At 38.8% G+C, this 14,978-nt stretch overlaps 1 pseudogene; it reads left to right on the top strand.

The window, feature by feature from the left end:
* The first annotated feature begins 1,067 nt into the window (after positions 1–1,067).
* Positions 1,068–6,955, top strand: LOC104158072 (annotated as a pseudogene).
* The last annotated feature ends 8,023 nt before the right edge of the window (positions 6,956–14,978 follow it).

Below are 14,978 nucleotides of genomic sequence, written 5' to 3'. Positions count from 1 at the left end.
TATAAGCCTTTCATGCACCAGAGACTGCTGTTCATGCTCTTCGGGTTTCTTATGACATCTTACCATTTCTCTGACTTACAGAAAATCAGTTCGTCGAGCCCTCCATCTATATGCGGTTGTTAGTTTCCAATATTTATTCAGCTCTCTGGGTGAGAAAGTACCCCTCCACACCCTTTCTTTGAGATCTGTATCCTGTATTATCATTATAGATTCCTTAATTGGCCTCATAATATGATATAAAATTATATTTCATATTGGTCTATCAGTAAGAAATACTGACATATAATAATTAACTTTTTTCTGATTTGCATCATACCATGAAAGAAAAAAAGATGTTGTCCTTATTTCCCTTTCTTTACATCCTCCTCCTCAACATCAAAACACCTTGCCAAAGGAGCTGGAATAGGAAAGAGTACAGAAAAGCTTTTGGTTCTTAATGCCTTAAAGTGAGTGGATTAAGTGAGTTTTCCCTTGCCACCTCATTATCATCACAACCTCTTTTAGACTCTGTCTGTCAGCTGCTTATGATGTGCATAGGTTGTCCTATGCTGGAGCCAGTCCTTATCTTCTAACATAGCATTAAGTTTAATTTTATCAGAAGTTTGGGATTTCAGATCTCTCTTTGATCTCTAAAATAACTTTTTTTGAAGAGGTGATAAAATTAATGAATTGCAAATCACCTTTGATAGTTCTGAGATTTTCGTACAGGTATTAGGAAGGATAACACAATACTCCACAGGAAGTTGAAGCTTTTTGAAAACCACTGTAAAGCTTCTTATTAAAAATAATGTTCCCAGAGAAGACCTAATTGTCTGGGAAAATAGTGCTTACATTCAGTTGCTCTTGGAAATGATGTGGAGAAAGTAATTTCTAACATTACAATGTTTCTGTCATGAATGTATGCTTCCAGGCTCTGAGGGCACTGCAGGATCTACTGTCCCTGTCCCCTGTCCCCTGGGGTTCCCCAAATCCTACCCATGGCCCAGGACTCCATTTCAGCCCTCTGGCCCCATCAATGATGCTGCAGGGTCGGTCTCCAGCTCCCCACATCCCTGCCCTGCCCGGCCATGGGCTCCACAGAGTCAGGTCCACTTATGGGCCCACGTCCCAGCCTGCCCTTGGCCCATCCCTATCCCCAGGGACAGGTACTCAGTGCCTTGGGCTGGGGCTGCACTGGTGTCCCCTGGCTGCCCTGCTCCTGTCTGGAGTGGTGAGATGAGACCCGGCCCTTGTGGCACCCTGACAATATGTTTTCACTGGCTTTAAAATTTGTCAGTCACTCAACTTTTTAGATCAACAGCTGAAAAGGGTATAAGAGAAGTATAGAAAAGCAGAGATAACATGTCCAAGGGGAGAATTTCTATTTCTTCCGATATCACGAGACCTACAAAAACTTATTGGAAAAATGAATATTAAAACCCGAGATTTCTGCAGGGAGGGGACACCGTGCAGCACTGAGGGAGCTCTGCAGAGATCTTTTGGAAGGAAATGAGCTGTTCTGTTGTACAGCAGGTGGTTTTAGCTCAGAAATCTTTTGGACATGTTAATACAACAGTTTACTGATCCACTATATACTGCTTCCACAGACTGCTTTCTGAATTATCTCTTCTTCACAGTGTTTCTCCAGTTCATTTGTGCTTTTTCCTCAGTTACTTAAGCGTCACCTGTAAAGGTCGGGACAGATTGTATTGTTGTTTGACTTAATGAAATTTAGGATGGTCCCAGACTATTTCTTTTTTTCATTTGATGACATGGTAATACCTTCGTGCCTTCATCATTATCTTGAAATTAAATTTAAATCATCTAAGTAGAACACAGAACAGTACCATGACAGATTTGGCATTTCCTGGTTTTGCTGTTCAAGACTTCAACTTGATCTTTGCATTCAGTTGGAATTTCACACCACATTTCATATTAACCCAAAGATTCAGCTTACTGTACTTCTGTTTCCAGTTTTTAGTTATGTATTTTCTAGATCAGTCTGAGCATTGTTAAAATTAATCTTTACAAAGAAATGTGTATTTTGTTCTCACTTTTAGCTTTCAGTTTTGACTATTTTTTCTTAGAACAAGAAAGCTAGTTCTTGAGTACTTAAGCAGCCTGTCTTTTAACCCGTAGGAAATAGAAGAAATATTCTTAGAGTCCATCAAAAGCAATACAGAGACACACCTGGCTTTTTAGAGGCCTTTGATTGTAGTCCTGTGTTCCTCTCCCCTTAAATGCATTTAGACTCACAGCCTTAGGTCCCTAAATAGTAGCTTTTCATTCTTGCAGATCAAACACTGTAATGTTCAGACCAAACTAACAAAAGGCAAACATCTGATTAAGGCGAGACACATCTGTCTGTGCAGAGTTGGACTGTTAATCTTCCTGCCATCTCTTGTGTCCCTAGGGCATCAGCAACCTCTCAGGCAGACCTCAAAGGGAGCCTGTAATGAACATTTTTCAGCCAACCTGACTGCTATAATTTAATTTGCTTCTTCTAAGGACTCCTCATCTCTCAGCAGTAGCTGTCGGCAAGTGGAAAGTGGAAGCAGGATGCTTGATGAGCAGATTGGCCAACTCCGTCATCACAATGAGTGCTTTACAAACGCACTTAGTAACTTCAGTGGTGTTGCAGAGAGCCATGGGAAAAGGATGTCCACCTTGGGAGAATAGAGCAGTGTCTACAAATATCTAATGAGCTCATATGTGGTTGCTCACATGATAGGAGATCATGCTGTTTCTCAGCAATCCTTTAACCACTGATGCTTTGACTCTGTCCTATTCAGAGGTGCAAAAAATATCTCTTCAAAAGCCCTGATTTGTCTTGCAAGAGCAAAACCAAAAGAGATAGAGAGCTCTACAACTGTCACAACTTCAGGAAAGACAGGAAACTCCAACTGATAGGGAAGCACTGGCCCGTCAGAGAAGACAGCCTCCTCTACAGTGTTAATGGCAAATCCTGTACAACCGTCAACATCTGTTTCCCCTGGCTGCAAAGAGGTCATGGTCACAGTAGTGAACAGTACCAATTTTGTTTTCTGGTTCCTCCCTTGTGTGCTATGTTTCTTAAAGACAAACAGGTCAGGTGGACTGCGGTAGACAGAGGCAGAGATTGCTTCTCCCATGGGAGTAACTAAGCATGCAAGAGGAAAAGAACATTCCAGGGATGGTATAGAGGAGATGCACTCCTTTTTCCAAGGGAACAGAGGGATTTTGTGGGGTTTGGTGCCACTCAGAAAGCTATTAAGTAGACTGAAATTGCTCCTGGAAGCAAAGACATGCCTTTACTGACGCAGTGAATTGGTTATAAAATATTCTTATTTCTATTCCATTTGACATAGTAATTTTGGAATTTCTCTATTTAAGAAGTTAAATGTTCTATTTATATTTCAATCAGTCCATTCTTTTTTTTTTAAATTTAAAGGCCTCTTGCTCTTTTGGAGTGTTTTTTTTTAATATGAAAAAGTCCTAGAAATATCTACCTCAAAGCTTTGACTGACTAAAAATCCTGTCAAAGTTACCAAGGCAGAAAAGGAGCTGTGATCCCAGTGTAAGACGAGTGGAAATTAATCTGGCTGGTTTTTGACCTTTTCTTTGAAATGGTAGTGGCACAGGAAGGGAGAGCTTCCACTGGATCAGAACCAAAGTGTAGGTGCTACACATTTCTTGACACATCCTTCCCAGAGAAATTTCCAGAGCACAAAGAACTCCATAAAAAAAAATCCCATTTTGCATTGTTTCTTTTTCCTGCTTTTTCTATTTTTGTAGTACGTCCCTTGTTTTCTGTTAATATTGCCCACCAGTCTTGTGCTTCAGAAGTCTATGCATATGTCACCTCTTTCTTAAGTATATGAACAGCTACTCAGTTAGCATCTTCTGCCTCTGGTGAGCCTAGTGGGCAAGCAAGCAATTTCTTCTTTGTCCTGGTGTCAGCTGGGGTACAGATAATTTTCTTCCTAGAAGCTGGTACAGTGCTGTGGTTTTGGATTTAGTATGAGAATAATTTTGGCAACACACTGATGTTTTAGTTGTTGCTAAGCAGTGCTTACCCTAAACCAAGGACTTTTCAGTTTCCCATGTTCTGCCAATGAGGAGGTCCACAAGAAGCTGGGAGAGAGCACAACCAGGATACCTGATCTGAACCACCCAAAGGGATATTCCATACCATAGGACATCATGCTCAGTATATAAACTGGGGGAGCTGGCTGGGAGGGGATGATCGCTGCTTGGGGACGAGCTGGGCGTCGGTCAGTGGGTGGTGAGCAATTGCATTGTGCATCATTTGTCTGTCTTGGGTTTTATTTCTCTCTTTCTTTTTCTTACCTCCCTTTTCATTATTATTATTATTGTTGTTGTTATTGTTATAATATTTTATTTTATTTCAATTATTAAACTGTTCTTATCTCAACTCAAGAGTTTTACTTTTTTCTGATTCTCCTCCCCATCCCACTGTGGGAGGAGTGAGTAAGCAGTTGCGTGGTACTTAGTTGCCGGCTGAGGTTAAACCATGACATTCTTCTATACCTACATTTTATACTAGACCTTAGATCTATATCTAGATCTTAGGACTGTTTAAAGTTAGTTATCCCTATTAACCATCCGTGTCACAATAGTGAAGGTCCCAGTGGGAGTCCTCACTTTCACTAATGTCTGCTTCTTCCTCCTGGCTAGGTGTTTGCACCTTTTGCTTATCTGGATCTTTGAGAGCAGTAGATTTTTAGACAGGTATACGTTTTGGAGAATGCAGAAGAATGACAGACTTTGCAGGAGATATCCTAAAGCGTTCATAGACCAAAAGGTTCTGCCATTGGAATTTGAGATCTCCAGAGGCCTGATGTCTTAGAGGTACCTGCAGTAAGTTAGACTGAAGGACTCATTTTCAGGTGTCTGGAGGCACTTGTCAAAAATAAGGAGTGAGTGTGAAGGAAGATGATTGCAGTCCCTTGTGAAGAGAAGAAAGGAAATTATTTACAGTTACCATTCGGGAACACAGAGGGTCCACATAGGTGAGTGTGTATGTGGAGGAGGACAGGTGGGACGTGCTCTATCTGCTGAATCCAGGCAATTTTGAATAGTGGTTGCAAAAGCAGAGGACTTAGCTGTTGGACAGTTTGTTTTAGCTGAGGTGTGAGCTGAAACTGAGCTGGTACATGACTTTGGTGCCAGGAACAGGCCCTGGAAACTTGTCAAGGATATTGATGAATTGTGCATTAGTGTTACAGATAGCCATCAAATTCATGGGATAGACCTTCTGTCAGCTGATACTGTACAGTATCCCATTAGCTATCCACAGTCTTCCAGAAATTCTGTTTTTTCAGATGAATTCATGTCTGGTCCAGCTCTCATGTTGCTGCTCTGTGGGGAAAATGATGAGCATCTCTGCTCAGTTGCAGACTACCTTCATGAATTTGCACAGGATTTGGTTCATATGGACTGGCTGCCTGTGCATGGAGAGTAGTTAGTGGGTCTTCAAGAGATATGTTTTTGTGTTTTACATGGTTTCTGCAATAGCAAAGACTTACAAAAGTAATAGTACTGAAAAGTTTTGGATTTGGGCCAGTGTTTCTTGCTGCTGACTTCCACTATAACATCTGGGAAGCTGAAGCATTTTCAGAGGAATGTGGTTTCTAGGACAATTTACCTAACCATGCCCCTGCATATCTACCTATGAAAAGCCATGTGCTTGACTGGTCACATGCCCCAGTCACTAAGACAGGCTTTGTCTCCCCTCCTCATCCGTTTGTGGCTCCTCCCTGGTCTCTAGCCTGTACTCCAGCTTTCTCCTGCATCTCCATAGTTCCTGGCTCTGTAATGTCCCTGTTCCCCATCCTGATCATCTAGTCTCATCTTAACACCTGTTGTAATCTTGATAGCTGTTGGAAAACAAACTGGAGACTCAATAACTCTCTCAAGGACACGGACAAGAAAAAAGGGACTGAAAGTTTTTATATACACAGGTGAGTGCTCTATGGACGGGCATACCCTTCGCTGGGTGAAAAACTGGCTGGCCAGCCATGCCCAGAGAGTGGTGGTGAATGCAGCTAAATCCAATTGGCGGTCGGTCACAAGTGGGGTTCCTCAGGGCTCAGAGTTGGGGCCAGTTCTGTTGAACATCTTCATTGATGATTTGGACGAGGGGATTGAGTGCACCCTCAGCAAGTCTGCAGACAACACCAAGCTGAGTGGGAGTGTTGATCTGCTGGAGGGTAGGAAGGCTCTGCAGAGGGATCTGGACAGGCTGGATCGATGGGCCGAGACCAACTGTATGAGATTCAACAAGACCAAGTGCTGGGTCCTGCACTTGGGTCACAACAACCCCATGCAACGCTACAGGCTTGGGGATGAGTGGCTGGAAAGCTGCCTAGAGGAAAAAAGACCTGGGGGTGTTGGTCAACAACTGGCTGAACATGAGCCAGCAGTGTGCCCAGGCAGCCAAGGTGACCAACAGCATCCTGGCCTGTATCAGAAACAGTGTGGCCAGCAGGACTAGGGAAGTGATCGTCTCCCTGTACTCTGCGCTGCTGAGGCTGCACCTTGAGAGGTGTTTTGGGGCCAATTTTGGACCCCTCACTGTAAGAAGGACATTGAGGTGCTGGAGCGTGTCCAGAGAAGAGCAACAAAGCTGGTGAAGGGCCTGGAGAGCAAGTCTTATGAGGAGTGGCTGGGGGAGCTGGGATTGTTTAGTCTGGAGAAGAGGAGGCTGAGGGGAGACCTTATTGCCCTCTACAAGTACCTGAAAGGAGATTGTAGCGAGGTGGGGGTTGGTCTCTTCTCCCCGGTAACTAGTGATAGGACAACAGGAAACGGTCTCAGTTTGCGCCAGGGGAGATTCAGGTTGGATATTAGGAAGAACTTCTTCACTGTAAGAGTCTTTAGGCATTGGAACGGGCTCCCCAGGGAGGTGGTGGACTCACCATCCCTGGAGGCGTTCAAAAAACGTTTAGATGTGGCGCTTAGAGACATGGTTTAGTGGGTTTAGCAGGTATGGTGGCATTGAGTATATGTTTGGACCTGATGATCTTTGAGTTCTCTTCCAACCATAATGATTCTATGATTCTATGATTCTATCTGGGAGCCTCAGGTTAGGTTTTACTGAGTGGGCATAGCTTTGGTTGCCTGATTTATTTGGGCAAGGAATTAGGCTTGTGACATAATTCTGATGTAGCACTGAAACAGAGTTTGGGTAAAGTTTCAGAGGGTGAAGACCTATACGTCTGTGAGAGAAATAGCTTAAGGTTCTTATGAGATGAGTAAACAAAGAGGACCGAGATCCTAAACCTGCCTAGGCAAGTAAATCGGGGAGATGAAGCGGACCGATACTGTTTAAAACTATTTAAGTTCTTAGACACTTTGTGGAAGATGTATGTCTCTGATCTCTAGACCTGTTCAGTGAATATATACATAATGAACTAGGTAAAATAACTAATAACTAGATTCTATAGTCTTCTTAGACATTGAGACTATTTTCTCCAATTGGTATAAGGTCTTTTGGTAATTAATGGAGAGTTGTACTTACCAGGAAATATATCACACAGCTGATGATCATTTTTTCCTGAGACTCTGAAAGAGTCTAACCTCTACCTCTCCCACAAATGGAACAAATGAAGAGACAACTAACTTGTAGTCCTACCAAAAAGGTAAGTAAAGGATCTATCAAGATAAAAATAAGAGTTCTCTTAGGTTTGGTTTCTAATGTACAACCAAAGCGTAGTTGTTGTTTTTTTTTTTTTTAAAAAAAAAAAAAAAAAGAAAGGAAAGAGATAAAAGCAAACAGTTAGATTTAAGACATTGGGTAGGTTACGGTTCCTTTTTATTTCCTTTAGATTTCCTTAACTGAGCAAAACTGGTTGAATAATTTCACTAAATGGTATTGTCTTAATGCTGAACTGTTACATAATGTTCCTCCTCACTAATGAGTTTAAAATATGAAATTTTCTGGAGTTGAATGGTATAAGCTCACCCCTCCAGCCATCTCCCTATATTCTCCACTGTACGTTCAGCAATTACTCCTAACCTTTAAAGCCGGGAAATCATGCAGTGAGTGGATGTTCCTTTACTCTCTCCAGTCTAAGCAATTTGACTGTAATTCTGGTTATTATAAGATCTTACTCCACGCATTACAGACCTGACTCTAGGCTCAGCCACGTTGCCATAGGCTTCCTACAGACTCATTTAGAACGGGGTACTCTTGGTCATCATGCTATTTTTCCAGCCTCACCAAGCCAGGAGTCAGAGACTACGACCAATGCATCACACATATCTTATTAGAACCTCAAAGAGTTAATGTACATTATTGCCTTCAATCAAAGTTGCTTATACCTATCAGACTGTGAAAGTTCAAAAACTCTCTCCAGCTCTTATTGAACTAAGTCTGTGTTTTAGATTTGTCAGAAATGACTTATCTGCAAGTACATTCTGTATGTAGAGATTTTACCCACTCAGCCAGAGTTAATTATATTTCTTGAAAGAATAATGTTTGGAACAGCACTCTTTACAAGTGCTTTATTTTCATACATTTCAGCTCTCTGATCTTTTTGTTTAGTCCTTGAAATCAAACAATGAGAAGCCTGAGAGGCCAAGTCAAAATAAATAGGTGATGACAGAATATTAGTGTCTGTCAGTGTACACAGGTGAGAGAGAAAATCGGAAAGCTGAGAACATGAAGATACAAGTAAAACCTATGGAATAAAGGGCACTTTCAGAGTCTACTGTCAGCATCTTTAGAAAGTTGTATAGATCTGATTCATTACCAGCTTGGAAATGAGAGGAGAAACAAGATGATGATGTTTTCCTGTTTAATAGCCAGTGAATGTGTTATGCATAAATGAGTTATGTTGCTATGCAAAGAGCTGCATAGTTTAGCCTTTTGCTAAAATTTCTGTGATGATCATTTTACACTCAAAAGTTTCACAGTATCTTTTCTTCTGTCCTTCTAGCTATTTGGTTACTCATCCACAGTTTTGCCTAGTTTTGCCAAATGTATCTTGCAGTTATTCCACAATGACTGATGTAATGATTTATATATTTATATAAAGATCTGCCTTTTGCCTTTAAAAGGATGATTTGCTGAAAGAAGGGAATGTCTTGTCTAGATAGTTGCCAATTTTTTTTTATTCAAACCCCATTCGTATTGCATTGATCTGAACCTAGATTTATGTTGGGGTTCACTACTTTACCCAGAGAGGTGAGATTGTGACTCCTCAAACATGAGACAGCAATTTAAACTATTGAGGAACTAGCTTTTTAGATCTCAACATACAACTTCAGTTCTCATTTAGGGATGATCAAAATCACATCTGAATTTATTTTAGATAGCTACCTGGCGTGTACATTTGCTACCTGGAAAAATACAGTATTTGAAGTTTGTTAGCTGATGGTGCTTAAATATGACTCTGTGTTATGCAACAAAATGCCAAAAATGCAATGCACATACAATTTTCTCATAGTCTGTAACAAAACACCATTCTTTTGGTGAACTTAAAAAATTGCATTGTGAAAATACATTACCATTGAAGTGACATTCAGGTCTATCACACAACTTCAAAGACAAGTCTAATTGGAGGATATATTTGACTGTACAGTAAGGAAGAACAGATATGGTAAAATAAACAAGCCTTGTCACATTACATTTTCCAGAAATAAATCACAATAATGAAGGCTTGTCGTTCCTGTTCTCACACCCAGGAAAAGGTTCATGTTAAGGCATAGTCATCAACAGTGAATATGTAAATAAATATATAAATACATAAACATTTTCTTTTTGATCTGTGTAAGATCAAGGAGGATTTTCTATACCTGCTGTAGTTATTTTCACTGTTAATAAAACTCTCTCTGACTCACTGTTGTGGTGGAAAAAGTAAATGTTCAGGACTTGTTTTCAGCTAATAGGCTTAGAAAATGTTCTCTTTCTCTGATAAAATAGAGTTGGATGATGCAACTCATTCAGTACTTGTGCAGCAGCAGGTAAGCTCTACAAGAGTTCATAAGATATCTTCGCTCTAAGCTGACAGATATGAGTTTTACGGTCACATGTTTTCCCTTATGTTTAAAACATAGTCTGCAGCCAGACATTAATATGACTTGCATTGTGTTGCTGCCTTTTTTTTAATTGCAAAGCCATTTGTATTTTCTTTGAAAAGCTAATTTTCAGAGTGCAATTTAGCCACAAATGTACTGCAGTTGATCTAATTCTACTCTCACTCACACCAGTGTTAAACCATTGCAAAAAAAAAAAAAAAACTTTCAGTATTTTAAGTGTTTTTCCTTAGTTAATATTTCTAACCATGAAGATCAGTGCATGTTATATCAGTTAAGTCAAAGATCTCTGATGAAATTGGATCCATGAGATAACCTTACTCAATATTTTCTGCAAGACCAAATTTAAACGTTTGTAGTTTTTGACAAACACCTCTAAATTCAGCTGAGATAGGGACTTGTCACACGATTTACTATGTAAGTGTGTTAATCCTGGGCAATTTTCTGTAGATGGCATAGTTCTTCTTCCTTGTGGTCACACACCATACCAGTAGAAGTAGCTGGTGCTCACCTTCCAGCCATGAATGCAGCCCGAGGAAGCGGAAGGCAAGGTCAAGGGAGACATTCTGAACTAGAGGTATAATGGTTTCAGGGAAATTAAAAACAGTATAAAGTACTTCCCCACATGAGTAAATATATTTGCATCAGCTCCTTTTCTGAACTTATTCTCTCAGAAATATTTTTTGATCTTTAAAAAAAAATAAAATAATTGAAAAATGTACTACTACTGGATTCTTTTACTGTAGTCTTTTCCTCGTTTTGGCCTAATCAGGATCAGAATAAAAAGTGTATGTCTCATTTTTGCAGGCTGACAAAACAAAGTGCAGTGATAGATCCCAGAAAAGCTGCATGTATTTGAAGTTGCATGTTTTTTTCTTTTTCCCTTTTTTTTTTTTTTTTTTTTTTTTAATTTTGAGGTGGAGTATGCACTTTGTGGCATTGCTTAAATGGAAGAAGGCAGAGCTGAATTATTTACTTAATAGAAAACATAATTTCTTGAGCACTCAGGTATCATTAGATAAACATTACTCTGTCTTTGAGTAGAGCTCTGGAAAATACAGAACCTGCAAATATTTTCTGATTTCTGTTGCTGCTTGTCTATACTAATGGTTGGCATCCTGGATGATGGATTAAAAACAGGTATATTTACAGCTTGTGGAGATTCTAGTTTATTCAGTGTTTGAAGTAGTGACCTTAAATTCAAATGGAAGCGATCTACTTTACTAGGAGAGATAAAATACCAAAGATCAGTACATAACAGTGCATCAGTATACAAGCCACAGGTCTGTGTTCCTAGAAAGGAAGACCATTATAGTTAGCAACAAAAAGAGTAATAAGTTAGATCTGAGCAGAGCAACTGCAGTCTCTGAAAGTCGCAGAAGTTTCAGAGCTATTTTGTATGGTGCCAGGCACAGAAACAGCACTTGAAGTGCTCTGCCACTGCCGCTGATACAGCATCTCAGCAGCAACACATTGCTTTCTTTAGTTTCAAAATATATTTATGGGAAAACCCTGGAAGTCCCATGATTGCTAATGCGGTGTTTCTGCAGTGATAACAACGTTCTCATATTTACAGAAGAGATCCACTTATGTTTCCTGAGTGATACCTATATAGTATGGCAATCTATTAGATAAAGCTATTCCTTCTAGTTAACATACTTCAACCTAAGCTGAAGCAGTGCCAAGATAACTGATGGACTAGAGAAAGGTAATTGCAGAAGAAAGTCAAGGAAAGGACTGTTTCACAGCAAGGGTAAGGACTTGTATACAGTAGCAGACATAAGTGATGAGAAAATAGAAAGTCATAGAAGAATAGAAAAGAAATATTTATAATCACCCATAAGATACAGAAACTCCAGCCATTGCACTACCAGAAAACAGGAGGAAATTTTTTTTTAATTACTTTTTGTTATTAATCCTGTATTGACAAAGCCTGTTAATGTAACAATCAAAATATTAGCTGCAGAGAAAGTACAGAAAATGTTAAATTATTGATTTTAAGTAAAATTACACTTAAATATTAAGCTTTTAAAAAGATTAGTCAAATATACAGCTATTGCCATTGCTTTGATAAAAAGCATGTATTAGAATGATTAAATTAATGTTTGATTAAAATCAGTTACAGTAAGGACAGACATTCCACATTGGAAGAATAGTTAACATCACATTTGTTAAAAGCCTAAGGTTACTATATGTGGGGAAAATCATCTGCACTGAGTTGCTGGATTTATCAAAGTTTATGTAAGCAATACAACCTCTTAGTGCTAGGCCAACAATAGCTTTATGATGATTTACATCATTGTTGAAACCAGAATCTTCTCTGGTCTCATAGTGATTTCAATCCCATTTTCAATTAGAAGATTTCTGAAGATTGTGCTTTTCCTTTCTCTTGCTTGAGGGAGAAAGAGAGGAAAGTCATAAAACTTAAAGGTGACTATCTGAACAGAGAATTAATTTGAAAATTTTTTGGTTTTAATCCATAGTGGAGTGAAAACAAAACCTGAAGCCTCAACAGTGGTGTAAATTGAAACTGTCTTTGGCCAGCTTTTGTGATAATCAAAGAGTAGCAGGGTAGATATGCTACGGCTTTAGAAACAAGTGATGAAAACACTTCAGCATTTAGAAACTGTAAGATTTTTATTAAATCCTAGGTACCATGCCAATAACATGAAAGAATACTACATTAGATTATTGGGAAGGGGAAACAGAAATGTGGTAAAATGAAAAAAAAAGAAATTTCTACCTGAAATACAATTGGTTTTTTGGAATGTATAGACAACAGAACAGACTCAGCCAAAGGAGTTCTCAGCTCTGGTTCTTCATTAAACACAGAAAGTAGTGCCATCTTTCTACACTGTTTGTGACAAAACTCGTTAATGACGCAGTGGCCATCACCTTAGATATTCTCGTGTAAGAGGGTATAAGCTACAGGGGGCTTTGCAGTAATACAGCTCAACAACTGAAGGAGTGGTAATCTTCGGTCACCTGTAACTGCACGTGGTAGCCACTTTTTAAAGGTATAACATCTTCTCAGTAACATTAACTTCCCAGGCTATTCCTCAACCAAAGATATTCTAGTAATGTCTGGGCTGGTCTTTTGACATTGCCCTGATGCAAACGCTGTATTTGAACTCCCCAAAAGCTACAAATTGGTTTCCTTATTTTAGTTTGCTGATTTCAGTCTCTTAGTTTTTGCATGAAACACACAGAGCTTTTCATAAACTTACTAACCTCAAATTAGGTGCAGGAAGGATTAGAGTTGTTGGGTTGTTTTTCGTTCGATGCTTTGATTTATTTTTTTTTTGTTTGGAGGGAAGGGGAAGAAATTTGCCCTTCTTATTGTCTTGAGAGGGAAATAGGCTAATGATTAATAAACCTATTGTAAATCTCTTTTATTCTCATTCATGGTTATGTATCCTTTTGGTGACTGTCCATGCTATTCAATAGTTCCCTTCCTTCCCTGGTACTCCCTTTAGGAGATATTTATAGTTAGGAATGGTTTCTCTTTCAGTTTTCCTCCAACTAATTTGAACAATCCGAACCCTTCTGGTCTCCTCCTGCAAAAGTCAATGAATAATACATATAAGTTTATAGGTCCTATAGAAACAATAAGTAGAGATGTTTGAGCTCTGTTTAGGTTTACAAATTGTAATAACTTAATTTTAATACTTTTCTGCTTTGGAATATGAAAAGAATATTTAATTTGTGTTTTATTTTGATTTTTTAAAATATATTTTCTATTTTTTTTACTATAAATTTTCTTTTTTTTGGAGGGGTTCAGTATGCATTTTCCCCTGGAATTCAGGCAACATTATAAGGCAAATAAACAAAACTAACCTTTTAAAAAGACTGAAATTCAAACAAATGTATGTGAAAGATTACTGTTGGAGCAGAGGAAAACAATTTGCTGTACATGAGTTACCAAGCTAGTGAAGAGGTCTTTTGCTAGTACTTAGGTATATTATGACTTACAAATTGTTTGTTTCTTTTCTTTTCAAATGGATGTAATAAAAATTATCATTGAATTTTGCCTGGGGCTTTCATATTCCTGGCACAGGACTTGTCCAGCTAGAGCTGTAATAAAAATGAAAGCCTGTTAGTATTTTTCTTGCAACTGAAGATCAATTGCTAATTACTAAAGATTACACTATCATCTGCCTTAATTGCCATATTGATTTTTTGAAAGATACTTAATAAGAAATATAAATGTATAGGTTCTCTAAATAAGTGCTTGCACTCCAAAGCCAGAAATTCCCAGATGCTAGTGTCTAAAATTGCAAACATTAATCTAGATTGGCTGTGAAATCACCACAATAATAAGATTAATTTCAACTGTCTGAGAAAAGACGGAGGCAATACAACAGTACCCTCAAAATTACTCTTATCCTAATATTTGAAAGCATTTTTATTTTAAGTTTTGCAAATGTATTATCTGTTACTGACTCTCTTTTTAAAGATGTGCACTAGATGAGAAATATGTAATACTCGCTAGAAGTAAGACAACACCTGTGTTCTGACACAGAATTTGATTTGCTTATTGTCTGTGGAGTAGGATAGCTCAACCTAACCATCTCAATCTGCTTTCAAATATGGACTTCAGATGAAAACATTTTTAAGTCCTTAATCTACTTTGATAGAGGAATATTCATGGTTTTGAAGTAGCATTTCTCTTCTAACATGTCAATAGGGAAGTACTTATGCTGGAAAGCAATCCCTTCAAATTCCTGTTAGAAGGGGAGGTAATCCTCAAGACCCTAATTTAAACTAGGATATCACTAAACTAAATGTTGCACAAAATATCTAGCCACAAATGGCACTGTCCCAGAGAACTGTCACTTTATGGTTCCCATTATGTATTTCATAGAATCATAGAACCATAGAATTGTTATGGTTGGAAGAGACCTCAAAGATCATCAAGTCCAACCTTCTACTCAATGCCACCAGGCCCACGAAACTCA

Source organism: Cariama cristata, unplaced genomic scaffold (genome assembly GCF_000690535.1).
Source record: "Cariama cristata isolate BGI_N322 unplaced genomic scaffold, ASM69053v1 scaffold10102, whole genome shotgun sequence".
Classification (NCBI taxonomy): domain Eukaryota; kingdom Metazoa; phylum Chordata; class Aves; order Cariamiformes; family Cariamidae; genus Cariama; species Cariama cristata.
This window is presented reverse-complemented; position numbering and strand designations above follow the sequence as displayed.